The sequence below is a fragment of the Desmodus rotundus genome, chromosome 8, assembly GCF_022682495.2.
Source record: "Desmodus rotundus isolate HL8 chromosome 8, HLdesRot8A.1, whole genome shotgun sequence".
Classification (NCBI taxonomy): domain Eukaryota; kingdom Metazoa; phylum Chordata; class Mammalia; order Chiroptera; family Phyllostomidae; genus Desmodus; species Desmodus rotundus.
In genome coordinates, this window is record NC_071394.1 from 8,523,193 (window position 1) to 8,547,294 (window position 24,102).

Here is a 24,102-nt window from a genome sequence, read left to right on the forward strand (position 1 = left end):
ACAAACACACACACTCCCTTCTTGGCTTCCTGCTCTGCCTTCTGGCTTGCATGAATAACCTTGGGAAAGTTACATGGCCTCCCAAAGCCTTAAAGTTCTCAACTGTCGCATGGGCACACCATCGTCCACCGAGTGGGACTGTCGGGCCGGTTTTATAGATGCTACAAAGGAAAGTGTTTCCCTTTTGTCTGTCCTTTTCATGGAAGCCACTGAAAGGAAACCACAAAGAGTAATTAACTACGATGCAGTAAATAAGACGCCTACTATGTGTTTAGCCTGTGAGCAAGATTATCATGTTTCCTGACCTCAGAGAGATGACTCTAGAGATGACTCTCAAAGACAAGAAATTGGACACCTTGCACCAATGAGTGTACTCTCACAGCCCATCCATCCAGGAACTGTGAGTCGAACACGGTGGAATAACCAGGGGGCCGTCATTTCCATTAGGAGGTCAGGGAAAGGCCTTCTGAGCGGTGCCACCAGCAGGAGGGGACCTGGGGACCCAACTGAAGTTGAACTCCAGGCCTCACCCCAAGTGTAGTCTTGGCAGTCCAGTGCCAGGTGGCTCCAGAGGACCTGAGAGGGCCCATGGACACTGGTTGTTTGAACTGCCACTCTCCTGTGGATAGCCCAACACTAAGGCAACGTCCCCAGAGCCACCAACCTCACAGCTGCCAAGTCAGGACACGGGCGGTGGGGGGCCAGGGGGGCAGGGCAGTCGTCCTGCTTGTCAACAGCAGAACCACGCCACAAGCCTTTGTTGCCAAGTTCAAGTCCAGCTGTCCCCTCCCTCACCTGCTACTGAGCTGCCACTCCGCCTTCCCACGGGCTCCAAGGACTGTGGCCTTTGAGCGACTGCCCATGCCAATTGGCAGCGCCCAGTTCAAAGTCTAGCACAGCCCCCCTGGCTCTGCTCAGAAAGGCTCTCAAGGCCCAAGCGACACCTACTCTCCCAGGAAGCTTTCCCCCAAGCAACAGTGAGCCCCACCCCCATCAAGTGCCCAGTGCCTGCTGAGTGCCAGGCCTGACACAGGCTGTCGGCACAGTGCACCCGATGCTGCGATCCTCGACACCAACCCTGTGAAGTATGACATTACTTCACTCTCATGGAACAGAGAAGAGCGAGGAGTCCAGCAGTCATTTCCCCAGAGTCACACAGGAGGTACAGGTGAGATCCTCAAACCCAGGTCCTTAGGCTCCAGAGCCACCCTGCTGACATCCGACTGTTTCTAACTCTAAGCATGGAGCCAAGGAATTGCCCCCTAATGCTACCTTCCCTATTTACTCTCTGGTGTCTCACTTCATTAACAGTCCTGTCTCAGTTCACCCTTTCTGCAGAAGCACTGTATGCGCCAGGCACTGGGCTCTGTCTCAAGAGACACAGAGCCAGGCAGAACAGGCCTTGGCCTTCAAGGCACTTACAGTGTGCAAGATGGAGGCAGACACAAAAACCAGGAAATTCAATGAAGCTGATGAATGCGACGACACATGTCAGCAAGGGAAACCGGTGGCTCCCAGGACGCACCTTCTTTTGCCATCTGTCTCCCACGAGGGCTAGCACCAAGCCAGACACACAGGGTGAGCTCATTCAATGCCAGCTCCTTTTGAGGGCCGGCCACATCAAGTAAGGTACCCCAGCCAGGACAGAGTCACCTATAAAGCCCAAGTGAGTGCTTGACAGGCACACATGAGATAAGTGCACCTGAGACATGAGGCGGGACTTACGTTTCCCACGGAGTCTCCACAGAGGTCTGGAAAGACCCAACCAAACATTCCTGTCCGAGGTAAGAGCTCAGCCTGTGCAGGAAGCTGTGGTCCTCCATCCCCCTTGAGCATCCAGGCTGCAGGAATCCACGAGGCACTCAGCCAGGGCCTTCCTCAACACCACCTTTAGCATCCAGAAACATGCGAGGTGTGTGTAATTCCAGGGACGGTTCCTCCACCAGCGTTATTCCCCAGGCAGCTGAATATCACTGTAAATCCACATGGCTCAAAAAATCCTTGAATGAAGCTCCATGCAGTAGACAGGTACGGCCACCAATCAGGAAGGGTATCCTTTTAATTCCTTTCTGGTCAAAAGATCAGGCCTGGGCACAAGAAAAAAAAAAAAAATCTTGTTATAATCATGAAGCCAGAGCAGTAATTGGTTATTCTCCTTTCTTTATATTTGTCCCTAATATACTTAGAGGGGAACTCTCTAAAAATCACACCCTATAGCTCTGATACCCAAATGGAGGTAAGGTGGCAGACCAGGGACCCACAGGGCAGCGTCACCTCCCATGGGCACCAGATTTCTCAGAAGATCTTTCTACTGCACAGGGCTTCTCAGAACTACCCTGGCAGGACAGAGGGGGCTGAGGTATGTCCATTATAACGATGAGGAGAGAAAGTTCCAGAAAGCTCGGAGGACTGGCTCAGGGACTTAACAGCTCAGCCAGACCTTCCACACAGCTCTGCAGGGCTGAGAGGTCCAGACAGTGAGCGGAGGGGGTTTTGGGTCAGCTGGTAGGAAGTCATACTTTGTTTTGTTTCTTTTTAAAGACTGCCGCAAAGTGCTGGCGCTGGCGCGGCTCCAAGCCTTGTCCTGTACTGAGAGGTTCCTCAGGGCGGGCCTGGGGCCTGTTCCCTTTTTTATTCATTCATTCAGCAATGACTGAGCGCCTACTAGGTACTGTTCAGCTCTGTGGGGATACTTATATTTCCCGACCCAGTGCACTAAAGTTATTACAGTGATAACTGAAGAACAAATGGACCCACAAGGCATGGGCTGGAGGCCCACCAGTCATCACCAGCCACCCGCTGATAACAGTAACTGCCCTTCTCGGAGTGCCTGTAACTCACCCTGCTAAAAGCTCTGGCCACCATCGGATACAAACCCCGAGCCACACTGGAACTCCTGCCTATTTTCCAGATGAGGGAACAGGGCACAGACAGCTAACTTCCTTGCTCCAAACCAGTAAGAGTAGAGCCTGAATCTGAGGCCAGTCTGTCTCCCAAGTCTGCACCCTGATCCGCCCCCTCTCGTTACTAGTGAGAGATGCCTGCCCCAAACTTGGACCCTAAAACTCACAACCAGGCATTTTGCATGCACAGAATCTTCATTTGGTCCTCACAACACCCCTATGTATCAGAAACTCTCCTTATCCCAATTTTAGAGAGGAGGAACAGGAGACCCAGGCAAGGTAAGCAAGTTGCCCAAGATCACACAGCTAGAAAATCATAGAACAAAACTGGAAATCAGGCGGTCTAGCCCCAAAGCCTATGAGCTCGACCATTATACCAACTGTCGTCAATGACATTTTGCTGCAATAACAAATTTTCAAATACTCAGTGGGATAAAATAACGCAAATGTGTGATCCTACAGTTCTGGAGGTCAGGAAGCTGATACAGTTCTTACTGAGCTAGAATCGAGGTGCCGGCAGACCTGTTCCCTCCGGAGGCCCTACGAGAAACTGTTCCCTTGCTTTTTCCAGCTTCCGGAGGCTGCTCTCAGATGTCTCAGCTTGGGCCTCCCTTCCCCCACCTTCAAATACAGCAACACAGCATCTCTCCAACCCACTTCTATCCTCCTGTCTCCTTCAGTAACCTTCTGTCTCCCTCTTCCACCTCTAAGAACCCATGTGATCACCTTGGGCCCACCCAGATGTCCCGAGATAACCTCTCCACCTCAGGGACACGAACCTGAATCGTGTCTGCAAAGTCCCTGTACACACGTAAGATAACCTCTTCGCAGGGTCTGGGGACTAGAGACATCTTTGGGGACCCACTGCTCATGGCAGCCATCCCAGAGGGCACCCATCCTCCATTTTAATCATTCTTCATGACCAGGGGTCACAGGGTGGGCTCCCCTTGTCCCAAGTAAACCCCCCTGACACAGCTCTTAGGCCAAGAGAAGAAGAGCTCAAAAGGAAGCTTAAATGTTTAAACATCAGCTCAAAGAGAAAGATACAGTATGTGGGTTCAAACAATAAAGTTTGAGGTCAAACTACCAAATTTACTAGCCAGGTTCCTCTGGGGAAACCGTTTAGCTTCCTCAACGGCAGAATGGAGGCAAATCAAATCTACCTCACGAAACTGCTGTGAGGTTACAGAAAGTAATCAACACAAAGCCCTGGGCATGTTGCCGGACACAGACTGGGAGCTCAAGTAGCCACCCTCAGCCCCACGAGCAAACACCAGGAGCTGCCAGGCCACGACAGCCTCACTGCAGGATGTCAGGCCTGGAGCCCAGTCAGCGGCCAGGGGCTGCCTATAGCAGGCAGAGGACAGGGGCTTATCACAATGGCCCCAGCTCCTGGCAGCAGAGAGAATGGGGGTCGCAGTGTGTTAAATATTTACTGAGGCCCCCAGGCAAGTCTGAATCCAAGTTTGTTTTGTCGGGTCGGGTCCATTACAGCTCCGTCACCTGGGGAAGAATTGGGACATGCTCTGTTGGGTATTAGTGCAGCAAAGCAGTGGTCCCCAACCGAGGCCAGGCAGCGAGCACTGAGGTTCGGGCCAGGAGGTGGCCCACCACGGGCTCCCCCTGCCAGAACGCAGGATGCAGCATGCCGCACACGACGTCCACGGTCACCGAAGGGAACCCTCTCTGGAGAAGCCCTTTCCATTGCGGTGGGATGGGATTCCTTTCAGGTCATGCGCTCTTTCGTTAACGGTTCGGCCGAAATAAGAAAGACAGACAATAGCAAAACTGGTTCTGATGTGAAAGTGGAATTCCCATACACGCGGATGGACAGGCATTCTGAAGACAGACAAACAGCCGCTTTGGGAAAGTGTTCTGCACTGCCCACTGAAGCTGGACATGGGCATACCCTGTGACCGAGCAGGCCCGTTGCTGTGTATAAACTCACAGAAGTGTTCACTGAAAGGCATGTCTTAGCGGGTTCAGAGCAGCACTCACTACTCATAACAGCCAAACACGGGGAACTGCTTGAATGCTCATCAGTGCGGCGTGGATTTTAAACACACGCACCCCATGGAATACCACAGAGCAATCAGGATGACCTCCCACTGCGTGCGACATAGGAATACGTCCCACAAACCTACTTTTGAGTGAGAGAAGACAGACACAGGGGAGTGCATGTGATGTTGTTTATATTAAATTCACAGACAGGCCGAACTAGTCTGTGCTGTGAGACGCCAGGACGAGGTTTTGCTGAGCGAGCAGGGAGGGACAGAGGGTGACAAGGGGCAGAAGGGGGCTCCTGAAATGCTGCTCGTGTTCTATGGATCCAGGTGGCAACTACACACACATGTGCAGTTTGTGATACGTGTGCTCTTTTTATGCAGGTCCCCTCAATAACATGTTGGTTAACATTTTTTTTTCTAATTTTTCCTGTGAGCCTATGTTACAGGAATATTGTGGACTTTGCAGCAAACATCCCTCAGGGCTGGGGAATCGGCACCTTCTGGGTTTCCCTGATCCTCGGTATTTTGCCCCTGTGCCTGCCAAGTGCTGAGGGGGTTACTTCGCCTGGTGGTGCGGAATTCGACACAGAGTTGCCCCATGAGAAAATACAGCTCTCCCCCCATTCTCTCAGCTGAGTCTCTCGCTCCTCTGCTTCCCGGGCAGGACCAAACATTGTCATTTCCTTGACCCTGCCTATGCAATATTTCAGAAAAGCAAGGTGTCTCTCTTTCCTACCCAACTCCAAGAGAGCATCTTTGTACACCAATGTCTCCTAAGTATGGGATACACGGGGGGTGCTCTGGTAACTGGAAGACTTAAGGTGTCCTGGGTAGGCAGAGCCTGGGGAATGGGGCATGAGACCATGACACAGAAGCCAGGTTTGGAAGTCCCCAGCACAGCTTAGTGTGGGGGCCACAGAGCATGTCCCCAAGCGCGGTGCGTGTCGTCCCCTCTCTGTGCCGCTCGGTCCCCTGGCTTCTGTGTGTGTTTTCTCTTTCTTTCCATCTCTTGCAGCAGCACCAGTCAACTCATGTTGTTAATTTTAGTACGGGCCGGAGTCAGCAGGTTGCTATCACACCTCTGAGAGCGAGCTGGCCGCGGGAAGCTGGCTGCGGGAAGCTGGCTGCGGGGATGATGAAGCATTTCTCTGAGGCAAGAGTCAGGTCAGTAACCTTGTCCCCACCTCCGCTGGCCTCACTTTCTCTTTCCCTCAGGCTTTTTCAACACCGATGCCACAAAAGAGGTGTTGACTTCATCTTTTTCTGATGGGGGGAGGGAGAGGCAGCAGTTCCTCTAGCTGTGTGTTCACTTCATTTCTCTGTGATGCCCCGAGGTCTGGGGCCTGCCTAGCCTGGGAAGATAAATCAAGATTGGTGCCGCGAGAAAGTGGCCACCATCCTCCTGCTGACAGATTCTATTTTGGCTTCATTTGAGTTTCTACCCAATGGGTGCTGGGACGGCACGGCTCTGCTGATTTGGTATCCCCGAGCACACGCTCCCCTCACGCTCACCGATTCCTCGTTCAGGAGATGTGGGGACGATGTTGAGTTTGAGTGAATCCCAGAGCTGCAGTCAGCTGCTGAGTTTTAGGATCTTTGGAAGTGTTTCCTCATCTGTTTAATAAAAACCAGCCATTAAAATCCATGTCCTTTCGGGCTCATTGTAGATAAGAAACTGTACAGAAACTGCTCGACCCACAGACCTGCCCATGGTGGGCTCATGACTCATGCAGGGTGTCAGCATCAGCCTCAGTAACAGTCCTGACCAGCTACTATTATAGCGATGCCCACCAGTTAGGCTCAGGAGGTACAAACTGAAGCCAGTCTGCTCATTAATGAGAGTGGGACTATCCTCTGCACTGTGGGCTTCACAGGAGATGACAAGGGGGTCCCCACAGAGTGAGCCCCCTGGCCAAGCACCTTCCCCTGCATGGCGTCACGGAGCCCTGCTTTACAGTTCTGTGAGGCACACTGACTACAGCCTCTCTGGGGCCAGACTCCCGAAGCCCTGCACAGCACTTGAGAACTCAACAGATGCTCAGTAATGATGGGCCAGAACAGGGAGCAATGAACCACAGCTACATAGCAAGCACTCACTAAGTCAGACATGGTGCTAGGAGCTGGAAGTCACGTCCATCCAGGAAGACAGGATCCCTGCCTACAGGGCGCACTCAGGCTATACCAAGAGCACCAGAGAACCAAACATGCAGAAAGTGCATGTCCATCGTCAGGTGGTGATGTCCAGGTTCCCACAGCGGGGTGGCAGGAGTGGGGCAGAGGAGGAGAGGCTGAACCATACTGTGAGAGGCCCCAGCCCAACAGAGCATGAGAAACCTTAGAAACAAATATCTGGTTCCATTTCACTGCTGGAAAACTGAGAAAGGAAGCTCAGAAAAGTGAAGTGACTTGCCCAAGGTAGCCCAGCTAAGACCTGCAGGATACAGAATGAGAAGCAAATTTCCAGTGAGAGTGGACAGGAGACGCAATCCCTGGGAGAGGAACTGCTCCTTAATTTGGTAGGTGCGGGGGCGCTGTCAGCAGAAGGCTACATGACCAAAGGTCCAGCCCCTCTGAGCTTGCTCCAAGAGCGTTGGCTGTCCTAAGTCCTGTAACCTCAACAGGTATGAGGTCTGAACACATTTTCAAACGAGAACACTGGAGCACAGCAAGCTGTATGCTCACAGCCACTCAGGCAGCCAGAGACAGAGCTGACACAAGAGCCCAGGCCCTCAGCTTCTGAGCCTTTTTGCTTGACCACTAGGCTGCCCTGCCTTCGAAGGACAGTGCAATGAGAAAGACTAGGGGGCTGGGTGAACCTTATCCAAGAAGGTTCTGGGAGCCAGAGATGGGGAGAGTAGGAGCTTGGTTGCTGGAAAAGGTAATGAACAGAGACCTTCAACACCATCCTCTGCCACAGTGACCAAAATGGCCCATCCTAATGACCTGTCTATGGCCGCAAATCTCACTCTCTGTCCTGCATTAAGTCCTCTGTGCCACCCATGACACACTTCTTCCAATGGTTTCTGGTCAGAGTAGGAAGAATGTCCCACTGTGGCCTGGAGCCATGACATCATGTCCACTAGGCTCAGGGCTGACGTGACGGGAGTAGGGAGGTGCATCTCCCCCAAAAGCTGACCTGACTGCATCTCTCCACCTGCAGGAGGGAAGACTAATGCTCCTGGAGAAACTGGGCCAGCATCCAGGTAGAATGCGGGCACTGCTCACAGACTGTCCCGTAGTCCCACCAGGACTGGGGCCCCAACAGTTACAGGGACACAGTTGTCTTCAGAACAGGTCCCTGGGGTGACCTCACTAGGCTGACCTCAGAAGAACAGCAGTACTAAGTTTAAGAGAGAGAAAGAGGCTGGCAGAAAGGATGGGCAGGACACGGAAGGGAGTGACCCACAGCACCTTAGAAACAAACCGACTGAGGTGAGAACGTCCCTGAACAGCAGTGAAGCCGTGAGCATCGATCCTCGGCATCACACCCATTCTGCAAAATGGGTCCTGCCTTGTACGGTTAGGGGGAAGCTTCACGGTAACTCACACTTGCCCTTTCACCTACTGGGTCCTCGGTAACAGAAGCCCTTCCACTTAGTGGGCAAACCGTCACTCTCCTTCACAGCCTAAACGGGATTAAGACACTGAAATGAGCTCAGAAAAGTCATGAGCAATGGCCTTTTACTGATGACAGACCTTAGAAGTTTTTTCTTTTTAATTCCTTTTGTTTACTTTGGCCCACAAAATCCTTGAGGGAAAGGTCAGCAAAGATCCAAATGTCAATCAAATCCCCATGACAAAGGGGACAAGTGGCCTGGAACTGAGCCATCAAACAATGACTCAAGGAGGCAGTTCTGTACAGAGCAGGAGGACCTACCTACCCTTGAAGACTCAGGGAAGTTGTAGGGCATGCCTGTTGTCCAGGAAAGTCACTTTGAAGGAGACTCAACTCACACAGGGCCCTGCCTGCAAAGAGCTTCAAATCTCCTTGAAGAAAGGGGTCCGTGAGAAGGTCCATGTCAGGACCAAGCCAACGAGCTGTAGTGGACGCGCTCCAGGACTCGGGAAGCTCCACATGGATAAGGGCAGGTTTTGTGGACAGATCATGGGGCCCCTGAGAGGTATGTAAGTTGGTAAGAAGGAAAAGGATGCTCAGAGTAGGAGGGGGTGATGCTCAAAATAAGGAGGAAGATAGGATACAGCATTTATTAATCACCTATCACAGAAGAGTCCCCTTTGAAATCCCCCCATTTGATCCCCATTAATGCTCAACCCCAGAGTCAGGTCTTTTTCCCAAAATGACAGAAACAGCACAGAAAAGGTAACCTTGCCTGAGGTTATACAGGTAGCAAGGGGCAGACGTAAACCCAGGCCCATCAGACTGCAAGTCTCCTCCGGGTCCTTCGTCACACCAAACCCCTGCCTCATGTGGGGATCTGGGCCACGTTCCCAGCACCCTGAGCTCCCACTCTCCGGGGGTGCTGCAGAGTTGGCTCCACCAAGCAACCCTACCGCACCTGCCCTGTGCCACATCCCACAGCTCCACATGTCCCATAATCACCACCTTTGTTCCAACTCCTCTTTAAACCTTCATTAGCTGGGCTCCCGGGAGGTCACGTTCCTGACCTCGGAATGCACTTCTGACTTTCACGGAAGCAGGTCTTTGCTTCAAGTCACACAGGCACTTTTCACTAAGTAAACACTGGCAGCAATCGACCTTGCCCATGGGACCCTGAGTAAATCCAAGGTGGAGGGGGTGGGGCAGGAGGAAGGGGTGAGGGAGCAAAATCCAACAGAATGGGAGTTAAACGCAGAGAGTTACCACCACTGGACTATCCCCACCCCCACCCCCAAGTGCTCACAGAAGGAAAGGAGTTGTTTCAAACTCCAAGCCAGGGATCTGGAGAAGCCTGGAGACTCACCCTCTCCTCTACCCTCCTCTCCTCCTTCCCCTGTGCTCAGAACGCAGCTCCGCTATATCCCATCCAGCAGCATATTGAGGGGTCAGGAGAGGGAAAGAGTGCATGGGCAGTACACATATCATCCAGGGAAAGAAAGGAGAAAAAGGGAGAAAAGGTAAAAATAAAAAAAATTTAAAAAGCAGCAGGAATCTTACTTAATTAACATGTCAGAAGAGCAGTTGAGGAAGGAACCCTGACTTGGGGAGCTTGAGTCTCCAGATCTTCGTGGGAACGGAACTTGGTGACGTGTGTGTGTGTGTGTGTGTGTGCATGCATGTGTATGTCTCTCTCTCTCTCACACACACACACCCAGCCATTCGGGGTATGTGTGTGTGAATTGCCATAGTTACCAAGAGCAGTGATGGTACAGGTTACAGCACTAGGCTCACAGCAGTCTCCCTGGGCCAGTGGGCCTCCCCACTCAGTGTACCAAAGGCTCACCCAGAGCCTTGTTACAACCGAGATCCCTGAGGCCTACCCACTGCAATGCAGGTCTGCAGGCCTGTGGTGGGGTCCACCCACCAGGCAGTGATGATGCAGGCACGCCCAGAAATCATTGGAGAAACCCTGCTCCTAGAGGCAGGCTGGCTGCTTCCTTTTCAATTTTGAAATAAAGTGATGTGTGAGTGCTTGTTGCTGGGAGAAAGGTGAGGGGCCACACGCCCGCTTACTGAGCACCACTTGTCTGTGCCAGCCCCATGCCAGGCTCTTGTAGATCAGGGTCTCGCTCAGTCCCCACCCACCCTCAAAAGCAGTCACTAGACGTGTTTGGGGAATGAACAGCTAAGGCTCCCCAGAGTAGCTTGTGCAAGGTCACCTAACTAGGAAGTAGCAGGCCTTGGAACTTTCCTAGGGCTCCAAAGGTAGCCAAAGAAGGAAGGGAAAGGAATGCTCTCTAAATTCAGACAATGTGGAGAGGTTCAGAGGGGAGGAAGGAAATGAAACAGAACAAAAGAAAAGGAAAATAAATCGCTGAGCACCTGTTACCTGCCCCACTTTTAGTCCTTCCGACAGGGTCCAGGGAGCATGCAGCCTCAGGGGACCTCCACACCCCCATTCCCACAAATCATAACATCGGGAGGAGACACAAATCTCAGATGGGGAAAAGGGGGATGTATAGCTCTCGACACACACTGTCACTTCCTACTTTCTCTACTCAAATCACACAGGCACCCGAAGGGTGGTGTCCAACGCAACATGCACAGTTGAGAGCATAGAGCACCCCGGCAGAAGCCAGGGGGAGGACGAAGACCTTCCTTTGGGGATGAACAGGGTCACAGGACACAACTGATTGCACCACTTCTCTGTCTCGATCTGGCAGGATCCTATTCACCGCAAACCTACAGTGTGTCTGTCAGTCACGGTGCTTGGCCAGAAAGGGATCGGCATTGCCTAACATCCTCGTTCCTCTCACTTTTGATGTTCGTCCACGTCACCCTAAGAAACGTCCAAATCTGTAAGAATTTTTTATGAGTTTGAACAAAACAGATGACAACTACCAGGAAACAAAATCTCAATGGATTGAGAAATTATGCTGGAAAAGGGTAGTTTTACCACTTATTTTATGCATCGGAAAGGGCAAGACATAAGGGAGGGGGTTTACTTGAAATCCATTGGTGACAGATTAGGGAGGCGGGAGAAAGCAAAATCAGAGAAATCTCTGGGATTGGATAAAAAGTAAAGGAAATAGATGGGTACTTCTTTTACATAGGTGGATACAAGAGAGTTAACAGTCAACAAATTAACGTACTAATAATAACAATGAGGGGTTTGTGGTATCGGCTCTGGCATTGTGGTTGTGATTTGAGGGGTGGCGGGAAGGAGGGGTAATAACTTTGATATTTTGAAGGTATATTATCAGGTACGTTATCGTAGCCAATAAAAAGACAATAGACAAGCTCAGTTAAGGTAAAGATTGACCTTTGTCAAGGAAGATACCGGCCTAGCACATGACTGCCCGCCATGACCCACTTTTAGTTAGAAAGTTTTAATTTCAGACCATCCTAGTGGTTATTTTTGGTGTCTGAGTTTGTAAGGCCACCATGCAGGCCTCCCCTGAGCTTATCGGATTTAGTATACGGTCCCTTTTTACCCGTATCCAACACCACAAAGCCTAATATTAAATAAAGGGACTTCAATAATTAATACTTGACAGCAATGACATCATTCTGTTATGTAACAATGAAGAAGAATATGCCAGCCCATGACTTACTGATGACTGCCTCAATAATGAATTGTCATCTGTAACAGACAACTTGAAAACCTGTGGAGTCACTCCCTGGCCTCCGCCCTGAGCCTGCCTCCCAGGCTCTGGTCACTGTCATCTCTGTCATCTGCACTGTCCTAAGCTGCTCACCGTGAACCTCAGTCACCAGAAACAACCCCCTCATTCAAAGTATGCACTGAGGTCACGACAGTGCCGATGGGTGTGTTTGGGGGAATTTTAGCTCATTCTTACAGTTCAGTACACTTTTCAAAAGTACAGAGATGGCATGAAAAAAAGTACATCTATGAAAAGGAAGGAGAACCAGGGTGCAAAAGTATATATATGCAGGAACACTCAAAAAAATGTTATTGACCCAAATGATAGAAAACTAGTTGCATAAACTATGATACATCTAAACAATGAAATGCTCTCTACATGGCCAGTTCCCGGGTAGTGGAACTGACATTTTTAATTTTCTCTCTTTTAGAGTGGAGGGGCCACAGACTCCAGACTGCCTGCTCTTCACCAAGAAGGGGCCCTGTGACCCCCTCCCACCACCTAACCCCTGTGTCCTATTAGTACAGCCTCACAGGACCACTGTGGGGTCACATGAAATGAGTTCACACTCGCAAAGGCCTTGGGGCGGTTGCCTAGTTCATGAGAAGTGCTCTCTCATTCTTCGTTATACAAAATAAGTATGTATTTTATGATAAGGAAAATACAAATTATTTAAAAAGCCAAGGTAAAAAACTCTTGGTGGACAAGGACAGAAAGGATCACAAGAAACCCCAATATAATGACACTGGGACTATGTTGTTGCCTTGTCTTATATTTTCCTTTTATAATGGTGCTTGATGGACACTCCACCCTCAGTAAAGGCACAGTTCAGATTCACGGGGAATCAGCAGACAGCAGTTTTTTTAGGGGGCAAAGCGCGGGTGACTTAAGACCTCCGATACATTGACATCAAAAGAGATATCCCATAAGGGGTGACAATTCTGAAGGTTTGGTTTCAGGTTTTAGGACTTCCTAGTCCTCTTCTCTAGATACATCCCCACTCACACATGCCCAGGCACCTACCTGACCCTGCCCCCCTGCCCCAGCACACCTGTTTGAAAAACAGCCTTACAGGCTGGCCTCCAAGTTCTCTTTTCAACGGGAGCCCAGGCCAGCCCAGGGGCCACTGCCCTCCCAGTGTCCTGGTCGTTGTCAGAGAGGATGGAAATGCAGGGACCTCAGTGCTGGTTCAGCAGCGCCTGCCCCTCAAGGGGCATCCCCTGGGCCACTTGAAGGAGGCAGGCCCTGGAAGCATCTGCTCATTGTTATTCTAGCCAGGTGTCTGCATGGTGGCCAAACCCAAGATATTGCACGGAAATGGGCACATCAAGATCAGAGATAATGCCCTCACTGAATTCCTCACTTCCCGCCCCACCACCTGGTGAGAGTGAGTGGGGGTGTTCCCGGTGGATGGAGCAGCTGATGGGTTGGGACTGCACAGAAAAGGGCTGCCAGGCTGTGGTCTGGGTCCCCCTCCTCCTCCAACCTCCCCAGCAAGTGAGCCCTCCCCGGCAAGGTCCCTGACAACTTGACCTTGGCTAAAGCCAAACACAAGCCTGGGCCTTGCCCCCAGCTGTTCCTGGCATGATGGGTGGCTAGGCCCACAAAGGCTACCACCAGCAGTGATGAGGAGGACATCGGAGGGCAACTGAGCCGGGCGGGGGCAAAATCTATTGGGTGGGGCTTCGCCCCACAGGTGAGCAGCCCATACTTGGCCCAGGTACCTGCGGGGCCCACCTGATGACCACAAGGGAGCTGTCCTGGCTGGAGTTTATGAGGCTTTTTTTAGGTAACTGTTAGGGGTGGATTTGTTTCTGTTTAACTGCAAAGGGAGACGCAACAGGAAGGCAGAATCGTAGGACAGTGTCTGTACCACCAGAGATCAGCATATTCGGGGTGAGGCCGAGTAAGTATATTTTGAATTCTTAAATGAAATAAAATACGTATAACTGAGCCACACAGAAAGTTCAAAATCAAGCACCAAAAAACAAAACAAAACAAAGAAAACCCAGGAAATGAACAGTGGCAGATATTGGGGTGCCAGACATGGAGGATGGAGGAGACAGAAATCCCCCTGACAGTACTAGACTCAGGCTAGGCGGAAGGAACACATTAGAAACACTTAAGAACAGGACATCAATTATACAGATCTCCCGGGACTGATCCATGACTCAGACCCAAGAGGAGTGACCCCTCTTGCGGGATCAAGTCTCAGCTACCCACTCCAGCGTTTAAGGTCCCCGCTGTCCGGCCCAGGCCTTGTCTCCCCAGCCTTTCCCTCAGATCTCTCTTACTCATGGAGGGGTGGGGCACACCAAGAGGTCACGGGGGCACAGAATCTGTGCTTTTGCTGCTGCCACTTCTGTTATCCTAGAGCATCTACTGTATGCCGGGCCCAGGCCAGGCAGCCTGGCTTCCTTGCATTCCTGGACCACTCCTGGGGCTTTCCTCCCATGCCGCACATTGCAAAGCCTTCTCCTCCCTCACCCCACCCCATCTTGCCTGTCCTGTCCAAGTGTCTATTCTTGTTAGCTGAGTCTGGCAGGTGGGTGAGTATGCAGGGGCCTTCCCCACTGAGCTGCAAACACCTCTTACCTGCTTTTCTACCTCCATCGTCTGGATTAGTATAGAAACTGGAACAGAGTCGATCCTTAGTAAATGTTTGTTGTTGAACCAGGGAGGTGGATGGATAAAGGGAAGGGTGGATGAATGGATGAGTTTAATGAGGCTTTCACATCATTCTGTACAGTGAATCCAAACCTTACATACACACACACACAGACACGTACAGTATTAGTGCAATACCTCCCCCCAGACACAATGTATCTTCTCCTAAAACAGCCCCAGGCTCCAGGAAGATGACCTCAAGGCTCCACGGTGGCATATGTTCTTAGCCAAGTGTGCAGCAGCTGCAGAGATTTAGAGAATGAGAGGCAAGGTGCTTTTACCTCTTTGGGCCTAAGTTTTCTTCAACTGTAATAACACAGGTATCTGTCTATACAGAATAAAGAGTACCAGTCTCCCCCAGGAATGCCTGTGTTCACCAGCAATTAACTGAGCCTCCAACCCGAGCTAAGGTCTCAGCAGAAGCTTCAGACCCTGCTTTACGCCCCCCACCCACCCTGACCTCAGGGAATGGCAGGTTTCCCTCTCCCTGTCCCCACCACCCCATGCTTGCCCAGCCTGACCAGGGGTCCTCCTCTGTGCAGGACCCTCCTTTATGCCTCTGCCTATCTCCAGGCTCCAGCCAGCCCCCACCAGGTCCTATATGAGGTGGGGGTGGGAGCAGACCCTGAGGGAAGGCCCAGTGCCTCCGCTCCAAGAGTGGAGCAGATAGGGCCAGTGTCACCCCCCTCCAGCCCCACTGCTGCCTGATATCCCTTTCCTGTGGGGCAGGGCAGAAAAGAGGACTGGGGTGGGGGACAGGGCCACATGCCCTGCCCAGGCAGCGCATGAGGCCCCTGTCAGCAGGAGCTGGGACATGTGTCTGGGAAAGATGGAGACGGTGCTGGGTTCTGAGCTGGGGCACAGTCAGCATGCCAGATGAGCTCGTCACCGAAGGCTAATGTGTACTTGCAAAGTGCTCCCAAGATGCTTAAGGAAATACCAAACACCAACAGACCAGCAATTAAAACTTAAAACAGCAGGGAGGGAGGGGGAGGAGTCCCAACCCCTAAGGCACCCTTGCACCATCCTTCCCAGGCCATCCCAGCCCAAAGCTCTGAGGGACAGGTGACAGGCGTTTGGCATGTACACAGGACCTTTTATCACAGGGACTCACAACACCTGGTTACTAAAGCCATCCCTGCCAAGTCTCCAGGCAGACCTTGGTGGCCCTAGTCACCGGGATCGCATCCAAACAAGAGGTTGCCTGCCAGTGCCACACCCGAGAGAACACCTCTGCAGCTCCCACTCCCCACGGTACATGGCACAAAGTGTGGCCACCAAATGCTTAATCCACTGCATTCCTAGGGCAGAAGGAACAAATGACCACAAGCTTAGCACCTTCGAGGCACACAAGCCTGCTGTCTGACAGTCTCTCGCGGAGGGTCGGCAGGGTCCCATTCCGTTCTAGACGCTCTGAAAGATCCCTGATTCCTCACCAATCTACCTTCCGGAGGCCACTTCCAGTCTTTGGCTCAAGGCCCTTTCCTCCATCTTCAAAGCCAGCAACGTCACTTCTCACAGCGCATCACTCTCACCTCCTCTTTTGCCTCCTTCTTCCACTTTTAAGGATCCTTGTGATAACAGGGGACTCATCAGAAAATCCAGGGTAATCTCCCTGTTCTAAGGTCAGCCTTCAATCCACTACACGCTTAACACCTCTTGTCCACAGAATGGTAACAGTCACAAGTTCCTGGGAGTAGGATGTGAACGTCTCTCAGGGCGCCATTATTCTGTCAACCACACGCAAGCTGTGGCTGAAGACCCACAAAGTCCCCAGAAAAGCAGCCCCCTGGATTGGTACCTACCACTACCCCCCTGAGAAAGCCCGGCCAGCCCTGATTCAAGTGGCTCCTGGATGGTTCTGACTTCCCCCACATCCTGGGGGTTTTCTCCCAGCTTTAGGCTCAGCAACCCTCCCTCATGCCCACCTCCCAGATGAGGAGATGGGGGCGAGAGACTTGCTCAGACGCCATGGCCCTAGGCATGGGTCTTCACACCCGTATGCTCTCCACCACCACACAGGGACCCCAAGAACTTGGACTGGCTCTGAACATTCATATTTAGCCTCCTTGTTGGGTCCCTTCCAGCACAGGGTAGCCTCTGGTGGGCGGAAGGAACTCCCAACTTGAGTTCTCACTGACTTTGCAGAGAATTTCCCAAATGTTAAAAATTTTCGGTCTAATTCAACCTATGTCGATTATGAAAATGGGGGCTGGGACGAAGGAAAGAAAACCAACATGCACTGAGCGTTTGCTGAGTGACGGAAACAGTTGTCCGGCCATTGAATTCACACTCAGACCCTGAGAGCCGGCCTAAGGACTCCGCTCCACCAATAGCAGGCTGGGTCTTCGAGAGATCAGTAACATGCCCAAACTCACACAGCAGGGGTTGGCAGCACCCTGTTAGACCTGGCAGTCTTTCTCCCCTCCACCATGAGGCCTCCCCCATCCCTGTCCACCCAGGAACCAAACTTTCCAATCCACAGGGAAGTCACCTGACCACTGTGTACACTTTTTCTCCCTCCCCACTGCCAGCACAAACACACACCCCACCTGCGGCTTTTCCTGCCAGCAGGATGGGCCCTGGAGTGGAGGAGTCAGAGTTCTCAGTGGGTTTCATACCTGTGATGAAGGAAGCTTCCTTCCCCTTACAAGACACGCCCAAGAAAGCCAGGGAAGCCACACCGAGTGCAGGGTGTGGATGCAGCCAAGCAGAGGGCGCAGCAAGCTGCACTGGGCACCCACCTGGAAGCCAGTCCCAACCTTTCCCCTAGATCTCTCTCTGTCCTCACTGAGCCAAAATAACCTGGAACGAACGATGCCAGCAGGGCTCGGCACAAGGCCTTGCCACACCAGCCAACTTTGCTCCACTCACCCAGGCACCAAAGCAAAGCCCTGACCACAGGCGCAAAGTGTCCTGGGGGATCCAGGGCAAAGGTAGGCACACGCACATATGGGTCAAGTCCCGAATTGGCCATTTCCTAGCTGGGTGGCCTTAGGCAAGTCACTTTACCACCCTGGACATTCATTTCCAAACCCAGCACTAAGGGTTGGGGTAAGACATAAGGTGCAATGAGAGATGTGGTCCCTGCCCTCAAGAAGGTTCAAGACAAATGTTCACAGGAGCATCCACGAAATTAGAAACTGCAGCTGATGCTGTGAAGAAAAAGTCCATTTAACTCCTTTCCCGCTGCCCCTTCCCACCCCTCCCCCCCCCCAGCAGTTAATCTGCACGTCCCAGGAGGAGGTCTCTGAAGAGCTGCCACTTACTCTGACACCTGAAAATTAGCAGAATTCTGCCTTTGCTCTTGAGGAAAGAAAGGAAGGGAAAAAGAAGTGCCTAGGCCAATACTATCAAGTGGGGGACATTTAAAATGGGCAACTGCCCAGATCAATAAGCCAGGTCCCACATTTACTTGCAAAGCAGGATTTTGCTGCCACAGTCAGATGCAGATTTGTAGAGCAAAGTCCCTCATGGAAATGGAGGTACCCAAGCCTGAAAGAGCATGCCTAACAAAGAGTCCCAAGGGGCTCACCATTCCCTCCCACCTGCAACATTCACAAGTTAATCAGAACAGATCTTACAAATCAGTGAGTGAAAAACCTGCTAACACCCCAAAGGAAATGACCAAGCACCAAACACAAACAGGCAGCACACGTGGAAAGCTGGCCAGTCACACCGGAAGTCAGAGAAAAGCACCCATAACCCAGTTTGGTCTTGGGGCACTCCCCTGCCGCATAGCTCCACTCCCACTGAGGACTTGCAGTCATTAGAATGCTGATACGTTAGGAAGCCCACTTAGCAACCCCTCCCGGCGCTGCCCGTGAAGTGGCCACTGGTGAAATATTCCTCAAAAGAAATCTGACAGAATGTCTCAAGACTGTATAAACTTCTCCTATCTTTCTAGGGAGCTCGGCCAAGGAAACCCCCAAAGATGTGTGGAAAAGGGTTGTGTGTTATAACAGGCAAATGCAGAAGGCACTCTGGGTGGCCAGCAGTGCTGGCGTGGCTGATGACAGCGAGGACGATCATACTGCAGCAGCCTGCATGCACCCAGCATGAGCTGTCCTGGGTGAGGCCCCCTGCAAAGAAGAAACTAGTTACAGCGTACCCTTCTTGCACAGGTGCATGATGACACCTGGGAAAGCTGCTCAAAACAAATTTTCAAAACTTTGAATGACACTGGGAAAGGGAAATGATATAATGTTAAGTGAACTAAATCAAGACAGCAAACCATATGGAAGCAGGAAGCAGAATGTTAAAAACAGCTATATCTGAGGGTCAGAGTTAGAGGTGACATGTGTTTTCTGCTTTGTTTTGCTTTTGTTTTTTCTGCTTTTATTTTATTTTCTGCCTCTCTTTTCCAATATTTCTACCAATAAGCATGCTTGGGGGGGAAAAAAAAACTTGGCTTGCCTGTTAAGTTCCCCTGAATTCTGTGACTGGGGCCTGAGTGAGGCTGGACCTGAAGGGGGAGATTCTGAACAATTACACCAAATCATGACCCACTTCACACCCCTGGGGCACATGCTCCTCACAGCAGCAGCTGCTTCCTAACCAGGCCCACGACTAGAGCTGTGGATAAAAGCATGATGCAGAAGAAACTCGCCTCTGGAAAGGACAGCAAAGGAAGTGAAGTAATAGTTACCAGGGACATACTATGTGCTGAGCACTGGGATGACAAGGCAACAAAGATTTAATAAGTTTTCTACAGTGGGGCCTCTGGCCTCAGACCATCAATCCCTTACAGTTCTACTAATTCAGGGTCTCAGGATCTGCATGCTCACCTCTACCTCCTCTTCCCAGTCGTCACTGGCCTCAAGATGCAATTGATCCTCCAAGACTCAACTCAAACAACTCTCCAGTGAAACGTTCCCTAGGGCACCCAAGATGAACCCTCCGCCCCCTCCAAGCTCCGGTGTGCCCTGTTAATACTTCTATCCTAGCACCTAGTAAACTGTGCTAACATGACTTAATTATATACTTGGCTTCGCAGCAGAATATGAACTCCTTCAGAGTAGAGACCTTGCTGGCACTTATCTATCCGTGCATCTCCATAGCCAGCATGGCGCCCAGTACATCATAGGTAGGCAATGACGATTAGACAGCTGGATGGAATGGTGGCCAGATAAAAGGGTGCTTAGATGGAAGAGTTACTGGGTGGGAGGCTGGTTGGGTGGAAGGCTGGTTGGGTGGAAGGCAGGTTGGGTAGAAGGCTGCATGGGTGGGAGATGAGTTGGGTAGAAGGATGATGGGTGCAGGGAAACACAGAAGGATGGTTGGGGGAAGAAAGTATGGAAGCATGGAAGGAAGCATAGGAAAGAAATATAGATGGGGCAACAGGTGGAGAGAAGCACAGGAGAAAGGAAACAATGTGGTGAAGTCACGAGGAAGAGGTGAGGTAAGACGTCCCTGAGCAACGCAACAGTGGCAGATGGAGGAGAAAGGAGGCTGTGTGACGTGCCCACATTGAACCCCAAAGTTCACATCTTGTCTGTGGGTCAACAGCCATTGTGCACAGGTTTCAATGGGAAGGGTCCTCTGCAAGGAGCTTCTCTGCCCTAGGAAGAGCTATACATTAGGAGGGAGAGAAACCACCACATGGCAACATGGTAAACAGGAGACCAAACCTCAGGAGCTAGCACATCATTATCAATTCCTCTTCCCTACAAAGACTACCTGTCAGCAGGCAACCCACCTTGTGGAGCTCCCCATGGCCCTGCCCCAGCTCCTAAACTCTCAGAAATCCTTTCCCTAAATGCTCCAATCCGGGTTTCCGGCCCTCTGAAGGTACCTTTGGGGAGCAGCCGTTCCCAGGCCCATACTGCACCCCAGCGCTCACACCTGGGAACCAATTTTGCCGGGAGGAGCCCTGCTTCTGGCAGCACCAACACCCACCCCCAGAACCTGCTTCTCTTCTCCTCTCCTGGCAACCAGATCCCTTCACAGGGCGGCCTGGAGATTCCGGTAAGTTGCCCTGCCCAGATTCGCACACACTGTTCCCCACAGTCCCTCAGGCACCTCCAGTTCTCGTCAATGCTGGCAGCTGCAAGCCAGGCACGGGGCCTCACCTGAAAGGAAGACTTTCACCAACCAGCTTGTACTGCAGCATTATTCCTGGGGCTCACCACACCCAGAAAATACAACCTTCGGGACAGGGAAATGACACATTTAAGGGGGGAAGAGAAAGCGATGTCCTCTCAGGACTCGTGACTCAGCACCTCCCTGCTTAGAGGGACAAAAACGATGATTGCTGAAGGCCTTCCACTTACCAAGCCCTTCATCCATGAGAATCTTCCTCGATGACCTTTGACCTAGATGGTATCACGTCCATTTTACAGATAAGGAAACTGAGGCTAGGGCTTGTGAAATAACTAGCAGGCCCAAGGTCAACCCCAGATCTGACCTTGCACTGACTTCTCCAAGTTCAGCACTGCCTCCTGTCTGCTCAGCCCAGAGAGAAAGCACAAAGATGCTGAACAGGATCCAGCAGGAGTCAGACCCGGGTGAACAGTCTGCAGGCCAGCACAGGACATTTCTGTCCCAACCTCACAGCTCCTTCTGCACTAGGGCCTGCACTCTGTTGGCCATGCAGGTGGTTAGAAGTCAGCCCAAGGTAGTACAAAGAAAGCAAGATCAAAAACAGAGACCGGAGTCCAAATTCTGACTCTGCCACTGTGTGGCTGGGAGTGAGCTGCTCAACCTACATCTTAGAGAATAGCCTGTGCCGTCGTGCATGGCATGAGGTGGCCGTCCAGCACATGCCGGTTCTAATTCTTTCTTCCGCTTTGTAATAAAAAGCCACCCTGGGCCACTCTTTATGTTCTGAAGATGCAGTCAGGGAGCTGAACAGCCAAGCCACCAACTGATACGATCCAAAATGAGACAGCCCACTTAGTATACACAGCATAATAACATCGTGAGGGAAAAAAATACTCCATTTTCCTCTCATTTAAAAGTACCATTAAAAATTAATCTTCAGGTGTAGTAACTAGAGAAAAAGCGACAGGAGCTCCAGGTCACAGCACTGCTCGACAGTAGATTTCATTCAAAACCACAATATTGGCTGCCTTCCCTGGGCCAGCCACAGTCCTAGAAACCTGGGTGTCCCCATCTTCCCCTGGCAGAAAGCTGCCCTGACGCTCTCAGCCAGAACCAGAAACCCCACCTCAACATCTGGCTTTGCTGCTGATATTCAACACCTCTCCCTTCACTCCTATACCTGCTGCTGGAGGTGACCTCAGGCCACACAGAGACCTCACAACCATCTCATTGGTGCACAGCTGGAGCCTTCTGGAGTTTTACACTCTCAAGATAATAACTGAATTCAGAACCATCAGACCTTTATATAGGCTGACAGCCCTCAGAAGATTCTGAACATTGAACTCTGTTATCCTACTTTCTTCCATCCAAACCCATGTTTCTTCTTTTCTCAACCTGAAGCTTAACTTCATCAGAGTCCACCATACAATGCAATCCGTGGTGCATCTGCAAAGCACCGAAGTTTTCAATCACAGAAAACACAACACGATTTAATATTCATTCATTCATTTATTCACTTGGTAAGCATTTATGGAACACCTACTGTGTGCCCAGCAATACAAGGGATGGGAGAGTAGGGAACACAATGGGTAAAAAGCAACGAACTTCAAGTCTGAAAAAGTGGAGTCCCTAGGGGAAATGACTACCTCCTCTTCTAGGCAATGTCACCAAGAGTCCACAACAGGTTGTGAGCATCTCAGCATCCCAGCACCCAGCACAATGTACACACAGGACAGGCACCCTCTGGTGATATTAGGCTAAACCGCACTCATCAACCTCAGTCAATGCATCTACTGAATGGGATGACACCAGGATGGGAGGTTTGAATGAAATTAAGTGTGTGGCAGTTCCAGCACTTCTCAGCAGGAGCTTGGTGGGCTATTGGGAGGCTATGGAATTTTCCCCATGGATAATTAGAAGCACAAGCCCTGGGGCTCCAAACTCTCAGCCTAAATGCTGACCTTGTCCCTTACTAGCTGCATGAACTTGAACTAGTGACTGTGTGTCTCTAAGCCTTCATTTCTTCACCTGGTAAATGGCATAATGACAGTAAACTCCCTGTTAGGTTTTTGTTGAAGAGTCAAGATGTTACTGTAAGAAAGCACTTTAGCACAGGCCTGGCACATTGAAAGTGCCTGTGTCTTCTGCAGATACCCACCCATGTTTCTGAGTCACTCCACAAACCAGCTAAGCCCCACACACTTTCTCCATCACAGCCCTCTCCATTCCTTGCTCTAAGAGTCAAGAACAGATATACGAAATTCTTTACTTCTAAGAAAAGAGGTGTATCCACTCCCATCTTCCTGGAAACACACAGCTCTTATTTCTACTTTTGATAGAAAGGTGAGCGTAAGATATATTTCACATCTCTCTTTTCTAAAAGAAAAACAACAGGATAAGCAGGAATATAAAAGCCAACTGTCATGTGGCCTTTGGGGGAGGGCCAGGATCCTGGGAAATGGAGGGAGACCATGCCAAGGGGTCAACTGCCCTATTTCCTCACACCAGGCCCCATCCCCAACATGCCTCCCAGACACAAACCCTCAGGGGTCCTCACTGCCCAGGTCCTCCAGCTGCTTTCTCTGTCCCTGCGGCTGAGGTCCACCTCCTGAGCATGCTAGCTGGCTCAATCCACAGTCACCGCAGGACTCCCCTTAATAGTCTGCTTCCTGCAGGGCTGACAGCTGCCTTCCTTAAGGAAGACTCCAGCAGCCAAGGGGCATAGGAGAGAAGAAACAAAGAAAAGGAAGAGAGAGCATGAAGAAAACAAACAAACAAACCTGAATCAGAGAGTCTAATATAGTGAACTGAGGTCTGGGGTCAAATTCCAGACATGCCACTTTCTGGTTGTGTGACTCCGAGCAAGTGTCTTCTCCTACTGAACCCTCGGTTTCTTCAACCGTGAAATGGGTATAAGGACAGCACCCCATGCTAATACACAGAGGTTATTTTTGCACCTGCTCCCTCACAGTAACAGAGGTAGGTTTTCAAGGTCATTTCAAGACACTCACAAAATACGCCGGACATGGGAGATTTGTGGGCTCCTCCCGTGGCGCTGGCAGGGCAGGAGACCCAGCCCTGTTCCCCTGGGACCGTGCCTGGTTGTTCCAGCTCCAGCTTGCTTAATAATCTGCCCACGCTTCTTTCCCCTAAGCCAGCTCCTGACTTGAGTTAAAAACTTGGATTCTGGATTTCAAAGGGACACAGGGGACCCTACAAGGCAGAATTGGAACAGGGCTGTAAAATAATCAGGGTACAAG

At 51.1% G+C, this 24,102-nt stretch overlaps 1 long non-coding RNA gene across 2 annotated transcripts in view; it reads right to left on the bottom strand.

Moving 5' to 3' along the window:
* The window catches only part of LOC112315356 (uncharacterized), a 222,630-nt gene that overhangs the window by 158,332 nt on the left and 40,196 nt on the right, over positions 1 to 24,102 (bottom strand). For both annotated transcript variants that reach the window (XR_006652845.3, XR_008427527.1), the window contains exon 2: positions 1,726 to 2,087. This is a non-coding gene — a long non-coding RNA (uncharacterized lncRNA). The remainder of the gene's footprint in view (positions 1 to 1,725; positions 2,088 to 24,102) is intronic.